The 17,422-nt window shown below is 48.6% G+C and overlaps 1 non-coding gene across 1 annotated transcript; it reads right to left on the bottom strand.

Moving 5' to 3' along the window:
* Window positions 1–9,137: 9,137 nt before the first annotated feature.
* On the bottom strand, window positions 9,138–9,244 carry LOC123329540. The gene has a single exon (XR_006545140.1). It is a non-coding gene; the product is annotated as a U6 spliceosomal RNA (small nuclear RNA).
* Between the last annotated feature and the right edge of the window lie 8,178 nt (window positions 9,245–17,422).

Below are 17,422 nucleotides of genomic sequence, written 5' to 3'. Positions count from 1 at the left end.
ATCGCAACACCACATGGGTTTGTCCTCCTCTTTATAGTTTGGGCGTCCTGAGAGCAGGTGTTGTAACTGCAAGCACTGCTGTGTCCCTGAGCGGTAGATTGCGGTTCACAAAGATGGCTGCAATGCCAGCTGCTGTTCCCAGCGCTCTTCCAGAACCTACCCTTCCAGAGCTGGGCTCCCTGTCTCGTCCCTGTGGGCCTGGATGGAACTTTGTGACTCTCTCGAACAATAGAGCTGAAAGGATGCCCTGTTACTTCTAAAGGTAGGTCATTAAGATACCACGCACGTTTGCTTCTTTCCTTCAGACACTTGTTCTTGGAATCCAGTCACTGTGCTGTGGGGAAACTCAAGCTATCTGTAGAAATGGCTCAGGGGGAGGAAGCGAGGGCCCCAGCCCCCAGCTGGAGCTGAGCTCCCAGACGACAGCCAGTGCTCACTAGCCATGGGAGTGGACCGTCCTGGAAATCGATCTCCCAGCCCCTAGTTGAGTTTCCCAAGCCAGCGTCCCCTGTATCAGAGATGAGCCACCCCTGCTGAGCTCAGCTCAAATTGCAGTTCTGTGAAGAAGACAAATGATTGTGATTGCTTAAGCCACTAGGTTTTAGGATAATCTGCTATGCAGCAGTATGTAATGGGAACATCCAGCACAGGATATCTGTGATATCACAGGCATTTGACAAGTATTTGTAAACTGGCCGATGATTCTAGTTTCCTTATACAGCTGCTTTCTGGGCACATTAATACACTTGTTCTTCTTTAAACAGATCTTGAACTCATCTGACTTGAGATTTGTATTCAACTATTCCTTCTGCTGTTAATTGCCTCCCTACTTTCCTTCTACATTTACCTGCTCAAGTATTACACTTCTGAAAAAAATTCAGTTGGATATTCCTTCCTTTATTCCCTCCCCTCCATCCTTTTAATAAATATATCATGGATGTCTTCTCGAAACCCAGGATATGGAGCAATATGGACCAAATCCCCATCCCCTTTGAGCTTTACATTTCAATGGGGGGGGGTCCAGTCATTAAATAAATATATAATCAAAAATTATAGCATGTGATTCATGTCTTAAAGGAGTTAGATATTGTGTAGTAACAGAAAATGATGGTGGGGGTGGGAGGGGCAGAAATGAGGTCCTATTTTAGATGGAAGGTTTAGGGAAGATCTCTCTAAGGAGATGATATTTGAGATCAGAAAAATAAGAGGAAAGAAGTACAGAAGAAAAGACCATGGCAGCCTGGGCAGAGAAAACAGTAAGTGCAAAGCCATGAGATGGGATAAAGAATGTTTCCTGTTGGATAAAATAAAGGTGGTATTTATGGCTTCTGCCTAATGACTGGAGAGAAGACACTGACTAGAAGAGGTGGGAAAGCTAGGCAGGCACCAGATATTTATGCTTAGCATCAGGGAAAGGAATTTAGATTTAATTCTAAATACATATGCTAAGTCAATTCAGTCATATCCAATTCTTTGCGATCCTGTGGACTGTAGTCTACCAGCTCCTCCGTCCATGGGATTCTCCAGGCACAAACACTGGAGTAGGATGCCATTTTCTCCTCCAGTGGATCTTCCCAACCCAGGGAGCAAACCCATGTCTCATGTCTCCTGCATTGGCAGGCGGGTTCTTTACCTCTAGCTCCACCTGGGAAGCCCAATTCTAAATACAAATAATTATTAAAAGACTGTAAAGTGGGAGAGTGCCAGTATCTGCTTAGGATTTTAAGCTTACTCTTGCTGCTATGCAGAGAATGGGTTTTAGGTTGTCTAGAAGGGGTGCAGGGGTCAGTAGGGTAACCTGAACAGATATGAGATGGAGGTACCTTGGGTTAGGGTGGTAGCAGTAGACAGACAGAGGAAAAGGACGTTTTGGCATAAAGTTTGTGACTCTAACATACAGGACTTGTTGGTGACTTAGATATGGGAGCTGAAGGGGAAAGAGGATTTCTGGCTTTGGTAAGAGGTTTGAACAAGGCAGTGGGAGCCGTGGGAGGGTCAGCAAGGCAGGGCGTGCTCTGTTTTCCTTCTCAAGTTTCTCCAGATGCCTCCTCATGGGTTAGTCTCTCTCTCCTCTGTGTATTCAATCCTGGTTTTGGCTCTTATAGGGGAGGCAGCACCAGGTATGGGTTAAAACATAAGGAATTTTGAGGGCTGAACTGATGTGGGTTAGTTTGGGTTCCACCTCTGCTCATATGAGGCGTAAGAGTTGGAGAAGCCCTTTTGTCTCTGTGGCCTCAGCTTCTCCAAAGGCGGGTAGCATCTATGTTACAGGCTTGTTGGGTTCATTAAATGAGACCCTGGAAGAGAAAGATATACATTAGGAAGTTTAGGGAGAAGACCGACTGAAAGCTTTAATTTTAAATTCTCGTAATAATTAATTCTAACATATATGGAGCACCACCATGTGCCTGACACTGGGTGTCTTACTCTTCATAATAACTGTGTGATGTAGCTATTTGTATCATCCTCCTTTACAAGTAAAAACACACAGGCAAGGGCTTCCCAGGTGGTTCAGTGGTAAAGAATCCACCTGCAAATTCAGGAGACACAGGAGACTCGAGTTCAATCCTGGTTCAGGAAGATCCCCTGGAGGAGGGCATGGCAACCCATTCTAGTATTCTTGCCTGGAGAATCCCATGGACAGAGGAGCCTGGAAGGCTTCAGTCCACGGTGGTCTCAAAGAGTCGGACATAACTAGCAACGGACACACTAGGCCTGCACACACACACAGGCACAAAGAGCTTGAAAACATACTCAAGGCCACACTGTAACACTCGCATAGATTTGTGCTTCTGTATCCCTATTTCTCCCTGTTTTTCTCAGACAGCAGGGAGTGTGTGTGTCTTGCTCACAACTCTCTTCTCTGTCCCTGTCACATTGCAGGAAGTAATTTCATGTACACCGCGTGGGTGAACTTTCAGGCATTGAGTCATGTCTCAAAGTCTGGGTCTTGACAAGACAGAAGTCAGAGTTCTGGGGCACTGTTTTTACTGGGTGAGTAGGCCCACCCAGTTGAGCTGGGAGAGTCCTGAGCTAGACTAGCTCGGAAGGCTGGTGAGACCCAGGGGGAGATCAGATCCGCACGGTCAGCCCTGGCTGCCGAGTCCACTGCACGGCAGTGGCGAGGCTCGTCCAGTGCATTTGGTTTCAGAAGGGCAGCAGTGGCACAGTGCAGCCTTTATCAACAAGGTGACGTGGGGGACGGCGTGTTCTGACCCAGGAGAACTGACAGCGCCTTTGTGTAACCCGTTTTAAAAGCTCTGTAAAATGCGGTGGCTGCTGCGCCCTGGTCGGGACTGTGCGGTCAACATGATTTGTGTCTTGAAGCTGAAAAGCTGCTAGGCCCCCAGTCTTACAGTGGGGTCCATACTTTATTCTAAACATGGTTACTTTGGAGGGGAGCGTGTGGAGGAGATTGGGCTAAACATACTCTGAGATGAGGTGCTTCCTTGAGATGCTCATTTTAAAATCACATAGTGATAGGAACTCATGTTACTTCAGAACTGACACCGCCCCTAAAAAAAAGAGTGATGGGAAAAGGGAAAATTAGTGAAGGATTCTGGTCAAAGTCTTAAGGCTTTCTGTAAATATCAGCTTAATCTCTCCCATAAGAAGACTGGAAAATGATGTTTACTTATCAGAGCGGTGCTTGCTCTGTGTGGTTTAGTACATGTAGCTTCCCCCCTGCCTCCCCCCGCACTGGTCTGCAGAGTAAGAAAGAAGACAAAGGCAGGGAGCAATCCTGGGTGAGGGAAGAGTCGAGAAGGGATTGTTTTATATCCTTTAAAGGGCGTCTTGAGTGGATTTACCCGGAGAGCAAAGTGCACTGTGATAGAAGGGGACATGATGTGATTCCAGCAGGCACACTGAGAAGGTCCTTCTGCCAAAAATAGACCCACCTGCTTGTGAATGTCGGGCATTCCTTTGACTGGGGACAATGCCAGAAAGGCCAGCTGTTAGCTTAGATGCTCCTCCCACGGGCTGGCTGAGACCTGACATTCCAGCCTTGAACTTAAGGCTAAATTTTCCTCCACAATCTACCGCAAAGCACGTGTTTTCTCCTCTCCACCCTCCTCAACTCTAAAATAAAGGTGTTAATAGCTATTTACACCACAGTATGAATTATATAGATTTGAGCAAAGAGCAGAAATTATGAAGCAGGAGAATCCTTGGTCTGCTCTTCCCCACTTAACTCTTGTGACTTTGGTCAAATCCTTAACTGCTTAAGCAATCGTTTGCTCTTCTATAAAATAAGACTAAGCCAAAGCACGGGGCTTCTCAGGAGGCACAGTGGTAAAGAATCCACCTGCCAGTGCAGGAGACACCAGAGACACAGATTTGATCCCTGGGTTGGGAAGATCCCCTGGAGGAGGATTCTTGCCTAGGAAATCCCATGGACAGAGGAACCTGGTGGGATTCAGTTCATGGGGTCACAAAGAGTTGGACACAAACTGACAGACTGAGCACACTCACAGAAGGCAAAGCAACTGGATTCTTGGAAGGGCAAAATAAGATAAACGGAGAGAACTAACTAGCAAAAGGCTAGACATGACCTGGATGTCTATCAAAGGGAGGCAAATGAAGCTTGGAGTAGCCATGCAATGCCATATTTTGCATCTGTGAAAGGGAACCAGGAAGCCCTCTACACCCCAGTGTATAGTGGGCTGGGGCATATTTTGAAGTAACAAAAACAAAATGCATCATGGAATTTGCACAATGTTGTAGTTTAGATAAGAAAGGAGAAGACATAGTAAATACACACTTATGTATAATTTCTGTAGCTGGATAAACCAAACATTAATTAAAAAATGGGATGGAGGGAACAAGGAAGTAGGGGATATGAAAGGGATATAGATTTCTTTATGAAACAATTTGTTCTTTGACTTTGAAATCATGTAAATATTTCACCTAAGTAAAAGCAAAGAGAAAAGCACACCAACACACAAGTCCGAAAACTTTAAAATAAACTGAAAAAAATGAACCTAACTTTATATCAATTCTCTGGCATATCAATGTCAAGAACTATAGCAAAGGATTTTGAAACACATGTTTAGACCGTACATCCCCAGGGAGATATATTCTAAGGACAGAAAGAAGTATAAGATCTCTTACACAAATAGACGTTTTTACAAAACATACAGACTCACAGACACAGAGAACAGGCTTGTGGTTGCCAAGGGGGTGGGGGTTCATACAAATGTGTTAAGTCAACAGGCATACACCTTAAATTTACACGACGTTGTATGCCAATGAAATCTCAACAAAGCTGGATAAAAAAAATTCCCTCCATTCTGGTGACTCCATTCCAGTCATCAATATCTGACAAAACCATTAATTGAAGACCTTTGAGGAATTTTACGATGGAAGTAGGCTTGTGATGGAGAAGGCAATGGCACCCCACTCCAGTACTTTTGCCTAGAAAATCCCATGGATGGAGGAGCCTGGTAGGCTGCAGACCATGGGGTCGCTGGAGGCGGACACGACTGAGCGACTTCACTTTCACTTTTCACTTTCATGCACTGGAGAAGGAACTGGCAACCCACTCCAGTGTTCTTGCCTGGAGAATCCCAGGGACGGGGGAGCCTGGTGGGCTGCCCTCTATGGGGTCGCACAGAGTCGGACATGACTAAAGCGACGCAGCAGCAGCAGGTATGTGATGCTCAAAACAAAACAAATAGCAGATTCCACATATATGCGTTAATATATGATATTTTTCTCCTGATTCAGCTTGGTGCTCCGTGGTGACTTAGATGGGTGAGATGCGGGGTGGGTGAGAGGGAGGGCCGAGAGAGGCTATGTGTACCTACAGCTGACTCACGTTGTTGTACGGCAGAAACTAACACAACATTGTCAACAACTACGCACCTCCCAAACAAACAAACAAACAGCAGGCAGTTTTTTGCAAGTGACAAGGCTGTAGCACAGAAAAGGCTGCCTCCCCGGTAAACGCAGATGTGAGCTGCTCACGACCGTGGATGGAGGCAGAATGCAGCGGCAGACTTGGGGGTTTGGCGGAGGGTAGGATCCACGTCTCCTCAGCTCCCACTCTTTTGATTCTCCCCGCCACTGAACTGCAGGGGCCTGCATGGGAACTGCACGGGCCTGCACCGGCAGAGAGGGACAGGTGCCTGGGCTGAGCGCAGAGCCCTCAGCAGGTGGCGCTGTCTCTCCTGCTCGGCCACACCCTGCTCTGGCGGGGGAGAGAGTCTTGGTCTCGGACCTGGCATTTCTCCACCTCCCTCCTTAGTAGCTGTGGGGCCCTGAGTCTGTTAGCCTTGGCTTCCTCTACTGTGAAAGGAGGGTGATAAGATGGTGTCCTTGGCGGAATCAGGTGAGGTGATAATTCAAGCACCCAGCACAGCCAATGCCCTGAGAGCTCAACCCAAGGCCACAGACACCGTGGGTATCTGCAGCCAGGGATGTGTCCTTGCTTCTGCAGAGGCTCAGTCTGCATGCTTCTTTCTCGCTCAGGATTGTGATTAGAGCTGAACGCTGACTAAGACTCGGCTCAGTGAAGTCGCAGTTACCAATTTTGCTCTTTTAGATAAATCAGTTTTTCTTTTCTTACACTGGCTGTTTTAGTTCTTTAAAGGGGCCTGAGTTTTATTAGTTTCAGTGTTATACTTTTGAAAAATGTCTCTCTTCTCTTGGCCATCGCCCTTGGCACCACGCAAAGAGAGCGCATGTAAGTCCGGCTCGGTGTTGCTCAGGTGAAACTTTATACCCTTGCCTTGCCTAAAATACTTGCCTCATCTTAAATCAGAGGCATGATGACCTGCAAGACCATAGCTGCTGCAATATGATTTTTATACCTCTGATATCACTTAAATTAAGGGCTTCCCAGGTGGTGCAGTGGTAAAGAATCTGCCTGCCAATACAGGAGAGACAGGAGACGTGGGTTCCATCCCTGGGTGGAGAAGATCCCTTGGAGGAGGCAATGGCAGCCCACTCCAGTACTCTTGCCTGGAGAATCCCATGCACTAAAGAGCTGGGCAGGCTACAGTCCAGGGGTTCGAAAAGAGCTGGACACGACTGAGTGAGTAAACTCAGAACATCACTTTAATAGGCTTGCGATACAGCAAGGAGGAGCACAGACAGTGTCCTGTTCTTCAGGGGATATTGTTCTATTGTTCTTCTTTCCCACTTGCTGAACACCCAGAGGCAGTTTCTCCAAGTGGCCATCAGATAGGGAACCATTGAGGGAAATGAACCTTTAAGCTATTGAAAGACTCTTTCACAGTACTTACTCATCTTCCACTGTGTAAACCGCCTTCCTTTCCCAAGTGCAGCCCTGCTGCTGCTGCTGCTGCTGCTAAGTCCTTTCAGTCGTGTCAGACTCTGTGCGACCCCATAGACGGCAGCCCACCAGGCTCCCCCATCCCTGGGATTCTCCAGGCAAGAACACTGGAGTAGGTTGCCAGTTCCTTCTCCAATGTATGAAAGTGAAAAAATAAAGTGAAGTCGCTCAGTCGTGTCCGACTCCTAGCGGCCCCATGGACTGCAGCCCTCCAGGCCCCTCCGTCCATGGGATTTTTGCAGCCCTGCTCTGCCCTAAAAACAAACAAAACGCAGCCTGGATTACACGGTTATTTTTTACACTGCTGCCATCTAATGGCGATATGTGGTAATGCATGATGAAATGAGGATCTGGGTTTTGTTTTGTTCCGTTTCTGTTCCCTGGAATACAGGTAGACCTAAACTTAGGTCTGGGAGCCAGCTCTTGTGGGGGTCGGTAGCCTAGTTGGAATTATTTAATGTTTTTTTTACCCTACCGGAGAATCGGTTCGTCTTGTATGCATCGATGCTGGATTCTGTTTGTGCCGTTTCGGTTAGAATTTGTCTGCGTATTTTGTGTTTTGTTGTTATAAAGCTTGCAGAAATAGGAAATATTTCCTCTATCCTGAAAGAAGGATCTTTGGGGTGCACATTAGATAAGGTAAGATTAGAAGAGCAATGGCACCTGAACGGCTCACAATCTGGCCATCAGAAGTGCTTTACAAAGGAGAGGAACACTCTGAAATGAACATCCCAGGGCGGGGGAGGAGGGGCTCACTTAGACTGGAGGTGTCTGATTCTGATTTCCCCTACCTGAGCACTGGAGAAGGATGGCAACTCACTCCAGTATTCCTGCCTGGAGAATTTCATGGACAGAGGAGTCTGGCAGGCTACGGTCCATGAGGTCGCAGGGTCAAACAGAACTAAACGACTAACACTTTACTTCATATATATATGTGTGCATGTGTGTGTGTGTGTGTGTGTGCGCGTGCGCGCGTGGGTGTGTGCGTGTGTGCGCATTTGTGTGCTTAGTGGCTCAGTTGTGACCAACTATTTGTGACCCCATGGACTGTAACCTGCTAGGCACCTCTGTCCATGGGGATTTTCCAGGCAAGAATACTGGAGTGGATTGACATGCTCTCCTCCAGGGGAATCTTCCCAACCCAGGGATCAAACCTAGGTCTCCCGCATTGCAGGCGGATTCTTTACCAGCTGAGCCACACAATGACAGACTTTATTTTTTTGGGCTCCAGAATCACTGCAGATGGTGACTGCAGTCATTAAATCAAAAGATGCTTGCTCCTTGGAAGAAAAGCTATGACCAACCTAGACAACATATTAAAAAACAGAGACATTACTTTGCCAACAAAGGTCCTTCTAGTCAAAGCTATGGTTTTCTGTAGTAGTCATGCATGAATGTGAGAGTAGGACTATAAAGAAAGCTGAGCATTGAAGAATTGATGCTTTTGAACTGTGGTGTTGGAGAAGAGTCTTGAGAGTTCCTTGGATGCAAAGAGTTCAAACCAGTCAACCCTGAAGGAAATTAGTCCTGAATATTCAATGGAAGGACTGATGCTGAAGCTGAAATTCCAATACTTTGGCTACCTGTTGCCAAGAACTGACTCATTGGAAAAGACCCTCATGCTGGGAAAGATTGAAGGTGGGAAGAGAAGGGGACGACAGGAGAATAGATGGTTGGATGGAATCCCCGACTCAATGGACATGAGTTTGATTAAGTTCCAGGAGTTGGTGATGGACAGGGAAGCCTGGCGTGCTGCAGTCCATGGGGATGCAGAGAGTCAGATACAACTGAGCAACTGAAGTGGACTGAGCCACCAAATATATATTCTTTTGCAGATTGTACAAATGTGGAACACCTCACATATGTGCCTGTCATCCTTGCTCAGAGGCTTTGCTAATCTTCTGTATATTGTTCCAGTTTTAGTATACATGCTCCTTACTCCAGCTTCCAACATATATTCTTAAAAGTAAACCTATCCCTTCTAAAGGAAACTCAAGTAATGTTTTCTGTGCATGTAATGTGGATATTGGGCTAGAGCAGATCTTTTTTTCAGTTGATATTGTATATTCATTGTGGGGATCTTGCCCACTTTCTTTTTATTTTTTAAAATATTTATTTTTATTTATTTGACTGTACCAGATCTTAGCTGCTACATGAAAACTCTAGGCCTGGCATGTGGGCTCTAATTCCCTGGCCAGGGATAGAACTTGGGCCCCCTGCACTGAGAGCTTGGTCTTAACTACTGGACCACCAGGGAAATCCCTCTTGTCCACTTTTTGTGTGATACAACATGATCACTTGGCTCCTTTTGAGACCAGAGAGGGAAAGAATAATACCTTAGTTTAGCCTAATATAAAACATTAATAAATGCTTTCGAATTTGCCAGCATCAATTGGATCATCGAAAAAGAGAGTGGCAGAAAAACATCTACTTTTGCTTTATTGATTACCCCAAAGCCTTTGACTGTGTGGATCACACAGACTGTGGACAATTCTTCAAGAGATGGGAATACCAGACCACTTGACCTGCCTCCTGAGAAATCTGTATGCAGGTCAAGAAACAGCAGTTAGAACCAGACATGAAACAATGGACTGGTTCCAAATTGGGAATGGAGTACATCAAGGCTATATAATGTCACTCTGCTTATTTAACTTATATGTAGATACATCATGCAAAATGCCGGGCTGGATGAAGCACAAGCTGGAATCAAAATTGCCGGGAGAAATATCAATAACCTCAGATATGCAGATGACACCACCCTCATGGCAGAAAGCAAAGAAGAACTAAACAGCCTCTTGATGAAAGTGAAAGAGGAGAGTGAAAAAGCTGGCTTAAAACTCAGTATTAAAAAACCTAAGATCATGGCATCCAGTCCCATTACTTCATGGCAAATAGATGGGGAAACAATGGAAACAGCGACAGACTTTATTTTATTGGGCTCCGAGATCACTGCAGATGGTGACTGCAGCCATTAAATTAAAAGACGCTTGATCCTTGGAATAAAAGCTATGATCAACCTAGACAGCATATTAAAAAGCAGAGACGTTACTTTGCCAACAAAGGTCCTTCTAATCAAAACTTCGGTTTTTCCAGTAGTCATGTATGGATGTGAGAGTTGGACTATAAAGAAAGCTGAGTGCCGAAGAATTGATGCTTTTGAAGTGTGGTGTTGGAGAAGACTCTTGAGAGTCCCTTGGACTGCAAGGAGATCCAACCAGTCCATCCTAAAGGAAATCAGTCCTGAATATTCATTGGCAGGACTGATGCTGAAGCTGAAATTCCAATACTTTGGCTACCTGATGCCAAGAACTGACTCATTTGGAAAGACCTTGATGCTGGGAAAGATTGAAGGCAGGAGGAGAAGGGGACTACAGAGGATGAGATGGTTGGATGGCATCATTGACTCAAAGGACATGAGTTTGAGTAAGTTCCGGGAGTTGGTGATTGGTAGGTTAGGGTTAGGGTTACGATCAGGGTCAGGGTCAGGGTTTAGGGTCAGGGTCCGGGTTTAGGGTCAGGGTCAGGGTCGGGGTCAGGGTCAGGGTTAGGGTTAGCTTTTAGGGGTAGGGTCTGGGTCAGTGTCCGGGTCGAACTGCTGTCTGACATTTGCATTTCCTTTTCAGATGCGTCGAGCTTGTTGGTTGAGGTTATGTGTGTGAGGAGCGTTGCTTTTGCTTTTCGTTTCATCGCCACAATATAAATGCGTATTTCTAAATTGAAGGTCTGTTAATGTATCCCATTGTGAACGTTGTTCTTGCTGAAAGAGCCGTCTGTCGGCGGGGGGGGGGGGTGGGGGGGTGGGGGGGGTGGGTCACAAAAGGGGTTTCTCCTGGCACGCCCAAAGGGTGGTGACAGGGACCGGGAAGATGGCGAGTTATTTCTCAGGGCGGGTGGTCGCGCTGCCTGACGTTGGCCTGCAGTACCCCTTGGATGGGAGTGCATTCTGCTGCCCTGTGGGTGGGGTGTCGAGAATCCTTCCATTCCCCCCTCCCCCCCCACTCCGTCGTACCTCGCCCAGGGACGTCCTCGAGAAGTGTCGGCGTGTCCTGTTTTCCTGTCCGCGTCGCTGACTGAGCGGAGAAACTGCGCCCTAGGATGGGCCCCGTCTGGCAACGAGTCCCTGCCGGTCTCCCTCGGAGCTTCTAGGCTGCGGCCGGCTCTCTGGACAGCGGGTTGGTTGTCGGGCGCCACCTGCCTGTCGGTCGCTTTATTTTAGAGGGTCCTGCGAGGGGCGGGAGGCCACGGATGGAGCAGGCAGGCGGGACCGGCGAACTCGTGAATGCCCCGGGGCTGGGGAAGGAGGCTGTGGGGGAGGGGCACCATGGGCCAGAGGTCAACGGGGGGGGATGAGGAGCCCCCTTGGGCTTTTTGGTTTGGATGGGAAATCTCGTGTTGGAAACTTGATCGATGTGGGAGAACAGCCATTTGACAACCCAAGGGAGCTGACTTCCTTCTTTGGGGCCTTGTCTCCCTTGGCATGGGAGGGGGGACTCTTCCTTCTCCCGCCGAGGATTTCAAACAAAGCCACGACAGATCACGCGGATCCACTTGCTCCAGTCAGGTTCAGGGGCAGAACGAAAGGATCAAAGCTGGCCTGGTGACAGCAAGTCGCGCCCCTCGCCCCCTCCCCCGCGGCCCGACCCCCCCCCAACCCCGCCGCCAACTCGGAATACTCCCCTGTCTGCCTGCACAAAGACAAGAGCTGGCTGGTGGCTGAGGTCAGGGTGGGCAGACTCACATTTCATGGGAGTGGTCTTGATCACGGAGGTGATGAATGAGCTCAGAAAACACAAGCAAATTATGCGGGATATCCATCCCGCACACACACCCCGCCCGCACACAGCGCACGTTAGGGTTAGGGTTAGGGGTCCGGGTTAGGGGTCAGGGGTCAGGGTCAGGGGGGTCGGGGTCAGGGGTCAGGGGTCAGGGGTCAGGGGTCAGGGTTAGGGTTACGGTTAGGGTTAGGGTTAGGGTTTAGGGTCAGGGTTAGGGTTAGGGTTAGGGGTTAGGGTTAGGGTTAGGGTCAGGGTTAGGGTTAGGGTTAGGGTCAGGGTCAGGGTCAGGGTTAGGGTTAGGGGTCAGCGTTAGGGGTCAGGGTTAGGGGTCAGGGGTCAGGGTCAGGGGGGTCGGGGTCAGGGGTCAGCGTTAGGGTTAGGGGTCAGCGTTAGGGGTCAGGGTCAGCGTTAGGGTCAGGGTCAGGGTCAGGGTCAGGGTTAGGGTTAGGGTTAGGGTTAGGGTTAGGGTTAGGGTTAGGGTTTAGGGGTTAGGGTTAGGGTTAGGGTTAGGGTTAGGGTTAGGGTTTAGGGTTAGGGTTAGGGTTAGGGTTAGGGTTAGGGTTAGGGTTAGGGTTAGGGTAGGGTTAGGGTTAGGGTTAGGGTTAGGGTTAGGGTTAGGGCTAGGGTTAGGGTTAGGGCTAGGGCTAGGGCTAGGGCTAGGGCTAGGGCTAGGGCTAGGGCTAGGGTTAGGGTTAGGGTTAGGGTTAGGGTTAGGGTTAGGGTTAGGGTTAGGGTTAGGGTTAGGGTTAGGGTTAGGGTTAGGGTTAGGGTTAGGGTTAGGGTTAGGGTTAGGGTTAGGGTTAGGGTTAGGGTTAGGGTTAGGGTTAGGGTTAGGGTTAGGGTTAGGGTTAGGGTTAGGGTTAGGGTTAGGGTTAGGGTTAGGGTTAGGGTTAGGGTTAGGGTTAGGGTTAGGGTTAGGGTTAGGGTTAGGGTTAGGGTTAGGGTTAGGGTTAGGGTTAGGGTTAGGGTTAGGGTTAGGGTTAGGGTTAGGGTTAGGGTTAGGGTTAGGGTTAGGGTTAGGGTTAGGGTTAGGGTTAGGGTTAGGGTTAGGGTTAGGGTTAGGGTTAGGGTTAGGGTTAGGGTTAGGGTTAGGGTTAGGGTTAGGGTTAGGGTTAGGGTTAGGGTTAGGGTTAGGGTTAGGGTTAGGGTTAGGGTTAGGGTTAGGGTTAGGGTTAGGGTTAGGGTTAGGGTTAGGGTTAGGGTTAGGGTTAGGGTTAGGGTTAGGGTTAGGGTTAGGGTTAGGGTTAGGGTTAGGGTTAGGGTTAGGGTTAGGGTTAGGGTTAGGGTTAGGGTTAGGGTTAGGGTTAGGGTTAGGGTTAGGGTTAGGGTTAGGGTTAGGGTTAGGGTTAGGGTTAGGGTTAGGGTTAGGGTTAGGGTTAGGGTTAGGGTTAGGGTTAGGGTTAGGGTTAGGGTTAGGGTTAGGGTTAGGGTTAGGGTTAGGGTTAGGGTTAGGGTTAGGGTTAGGGTTAGGGTTAGGGTTAGGGTTAGGGTTAGGGTTAGGGTTAGGGTTAGGGTTAGGGTTAGGGTTAGGGTTAGGGTTAGGGTTAGGGTTAGGGTTAGGGTTAGGGTTAGGGTTAGGGTTAGGGTTAGGGTTAGGGTTAGGGTTAGGGTTAGGGTTAGGGTTAGGGTTAGGGTTAGGGTTAGGGTTAGGGTTAGGGTTAGGGTTAGGGTTAGGGTTAGGGTTAGGGTTAGGGTTAGGGTTAGGGTTAGGGTTAGGGTTAGGGTTAGGGTTAGGGTTAGGGTTAGGGTTAGGGTTAGGGTTAGGGTTAGGGTTAGGGTTAGGGTTAGGGTTAGGGTTAGGGTTAGGGTTAGGGTTAGGGTTAGGGTTAGGGTTAGGGTTAGGGTTAGGGTTAGGGTTAGGGTTAGGGTTAGGGTTAGGGTTAGGGTTAGGGTTAGGGTTAGGGTTAGGGTTAGGGTTAGGGTTAGGGTTAGGGTTAGGGTTAGGGTTAGGGTTAGGTTAGGGTTAGGGTTAGGGTTAGGGTTAGGGTTAGGGTTAGGGTTAGGGTTAGGGTTAGGGTTAGGGTTAGGGTTAGGGTTAGGGTTAGGGTTAGGGTTAGGGTTAGGGTTAGGGTTAGGGTTAGGGTTAGGGTTAGGGTTAGGGTTAGGGTTAGGGTTAGGGTTAGGGTTAGGGTTAGGGTTAGGGTTAGGGTTAGGGTTAGGGTTAGGGTTAGGGTTAGGGTTAGGGTTAGGGTTAGGGTTAGGGTTAGGGTTAGGGTTAGGGTTAGGGTTAGGGTTAGGGTTAGGGTTAGGGTTAGGGTTAGGGTTAGGGTTAGGGTTAGGGTTAGGGTTAGGGTTAGGGTTAGGGTTAGGGTTAGGGTTAGGGTTAGGGTTAGGGTTAGGGTTAGGGTTAGGGTTAGGGTTAGGGTTAGGGTTAGGGTTAGGGTTAGGGTTAGGGTTAGGGTTAGGGTTAGGGTTAGGGTTAGGGTTAGGGTTAGGGTTAGGGTTAGGGTTAGGGTTAGGGTTAGGGTTAGGGTTAGGGTTAGGGTTAGGGTTAGGGTTAGGGTTAGGGTTAGGGTTAGGGTTAGGGTTAGGGTTAGGGTTAGGGTTAGGGTTAGGGTTAGGGTTAGGGTTAGGGTTAGGGTTAGGGTTAGGGTTAGGGTTAGGGTTAGGGTTAGGGTTAGGGTTAGGGTTAGGGTTAGGGTTAGGGTTAGGGTTAGGGTTAGGGTTAGGGTTAGGGTTAGGGTTAGGGTTAGGGTTAGGGTTAGGGTTAGGGTTAGGGTTAGGGTTAGGGTTAGGGTTAGGGTTAGGGTTAGGGTTAGGGTTAGGGTTAGGGTTAGGGTTAGGGTTAGGGTTAGGGTTAGGGTTAGGGTTAGGGTTAGGGTTAGGGTTAGGGTTAGGGTTAGGGTTAGGGTTAGGGTTAGGGTTAGGGTTAGGGTTAGGGTTAGGGTTAGGGTTAGGGTTAGGGTTAGGGTTAGGGTTAGGGTTAGGGTTAGGGTTAGGGTTAGGGTTAGGGTTAGGGTTAGGGTTAGGGTTAGGGTTAGGGTTAGGGTTAGGGTTAGGGTTAGGGTTAGGGTTAGGGTTAGGGTTAGGGTTAGGGTTAGGGTTAGGGTTAGGGTTAGGGTTAGGGTTAGGGTTAGGGTTAGGGTTAGGGTTAGGGTTAGGGTTAGGGTTAGGGTTAGGGTTAGGGTTAGGGTTAGGGTTAGGGTTAGGGTTAGGGTTAGGGTTAGGGTTAGGGTTAGGGTTAGGGTTAGGGTTAGGGTTAGGGTTAGGGTTAGGGTTAGGGTTAGGGTTAGGGTTAGGGTTAGGGTTAGGGTTAGGGTTAGGGTTAGGGTTAGGGTTAGGGTTAGGGTTAGGGTTAGGGTTAGGGTTAGGGTTAGGGTTAGGGTTAGGGTTAGGGTTAGGGTTAGGGTTAGGGTTAGGGTTAGGGTTAGGGTTAGGGTTAGGGTTAGGGTTAGGGTTAGGGTTAGGGTTAGGGTTAGGGTTAGGGTTAGGGTTAGGGTTAGGGTTAGGGTTAGGGTTAGGGTTAGGGTTAGGGTTAGGGTTAGGGTTAGGGTTAGGGTTAGGGTTAGGGTTAGGGTTAGGGTTAGGGTTAGGGTTAGGGTTAGGGTTAGGGTTAGGGTTAGGGTTAGGGTTAGGGTTAGGGTTAGGGTTAGGGTTAGGGTTAGGGTTAGGGTTAGGGTTAGGGTTAGGGTTAGGGTTAGGGTTAGGGTTAGGGTTAGGGTTAGGGTTAGGGTTAGGGTTAGGGTTAGGGTTAGGGTTAGGGTTAGGGTTAGGGTTAGGGTTAGGGTTAGGGTTAGGGTTAGGGTTAGGGTTAGGGTTAGGGTTAGGGTTAGGGTTAGGGTTAGGGTTAGGGTTAGGGTTAGGGTTAGGGTTAGGGTTAGGGTTAGGGTTAGGGTTAGGGTTAGGGTTAGGGTTAGGGTTAGGGTTAGGGTTAGGGTTAGGGTTAGGGTTAGGGTTAGGGTTAGGGTTAGGGTTAGGGTTAGGGTTAGGGTTAGGGTTAGGGTTAGGGTTAGGGTTAGGGTTAGGGTTAGGGTTAGGGTTAGGGTTAGGGTTAGGGTTAGGGTTAGGGTTAGGGTTAGGGTTAGGGTTAGGGTTAGGGTTAGGGTTAGGGTTAGGGTTAGGGTTAGGGTTAGGGTTAGGGTTAGGGTTAGGGTTAGGGTTAGGGTTAGGGTTAGGGTTAGGGTTAGGGTTAGGGTTAGGGTTAGGGTTAGGGTTAGGGTTAGGGTTAGGGTTAGGGTTAGGGTTAGGGTTAGGGTTAGGGTTAGGGTTAGGGTTAGGGTTAGGGTTAGGGTTAGGGTTAGGGTTAGGGTTAGGGTTAGGGTTAGGGTTAGGGTTAGGGTTAGGGTTAGGGTTAGGGTTAGGGTTAGGGTTAGGGTTAGGGTTAGGGTTAGGGTTAGGGTTAGGGTTAGGGTTAGGGTTAGGGTTAGGGTTAGGGTTAGGGTTAGGGTTAGGGTTAGGGTTAGGGTTAGGGTTAGGGTTAGGGTTAGGGTTAGGGTTAGGGTTAGGGTTAGGGTTAGGGTTAGGGTTAGGGTTAGGGTTAGGGTTAGGGTTAGGGTTAGGGTTAGGGTTAGGGTTAGGGTTAGGGTTAGGGTTAGGGTTAGGGTTAGGGTTAGGGTTAGGGTTAGGGTTAGGGTTAGGGTTAGGGTTAGGGTTAGGGTTAGGGTTAGGGTTAGGGTTAGGGTTAGGGTTAGGGTTAGGGTTAGGGTTAGGGTTAGGGTTAGGGTTAGGGTTAGGGTTAGGGTTAGGGTTAGGGTTAGGGTTAGGGTTAGGGTTAGGGTTAGGGTTAGGGTTAGGGTTAGGGTTAGGGTTAGGGTTAGGGTTAGGGTTAGGGTTAGGGTTAGGGTTAGGGTTAGGGTTAGGGTTAGGGTTAGGGTTAGGGTTAGGGTTAGGGTTAGGGTTAGGGTTAGGGTTAGGGTTAGGGTTAGGGTTAGGGTTAGGGTTAGGGTTAGGGTTAGGGTTAGGGTTAGGGTTAGGGTTAGGGTTAGGGTTAGGGTTAGGGTTAGGGTTAGGGTTAGGGTTAGGGTTAGGGTTAGGGTTAGGGTTAGGGTTAGGGTAGGGTTAGGGTTAGGGTTAGGGTTAGGGTTAGGGTTAGGGTTAGGGTTAGGGTTAGGGTTAGGGTTAGGGTTAGGGTTAGGGTTAGGGTTAGGGTTAGGGTTAGGGTTAGGGTTAGGGTTAGGGTTAGGGTTAGGGTTAGGGTTAGGGTTAGGGTTAGGGTTAGGGTTAGGGTTAGGGTTAGGGTTAGGGTTAGGGTTAGGGTTAGGGTTAGGGTTAGGGTTAGGGTTAGGGTTAGGGTTAGGGTTAGGGTTAGGGTTAGGGTTAGGGTTAGGGTTAGGGTTAGGGTTAGGGTTAGGGTTAGGGTTAGGGTTAGGGTTAGGGTTAGGGTTAGGGTTAGGGTTAGGGTTAGGGTTAG

The sequence above is a fragment of the Bubalus bubalis genome, chromosome 15 (genome assembly GCF_019923935.1).
Source record: "Bubalus bubalis isolate 160015118507 breed Murrah chromosome 15, NDDB_SH_1, whole genome shotgun sequence".
Lineage (NCBI taxonomy): Eukaryota > Metazoa > Chordata > Mammalia > Artiodactyla > Bovidae > Bubalus > Bubalus bubalis.
Note: the sequence above shows the minus strand (reverse complement) of the source record. Positions and strands in the feature narration are given on the sequence as shown.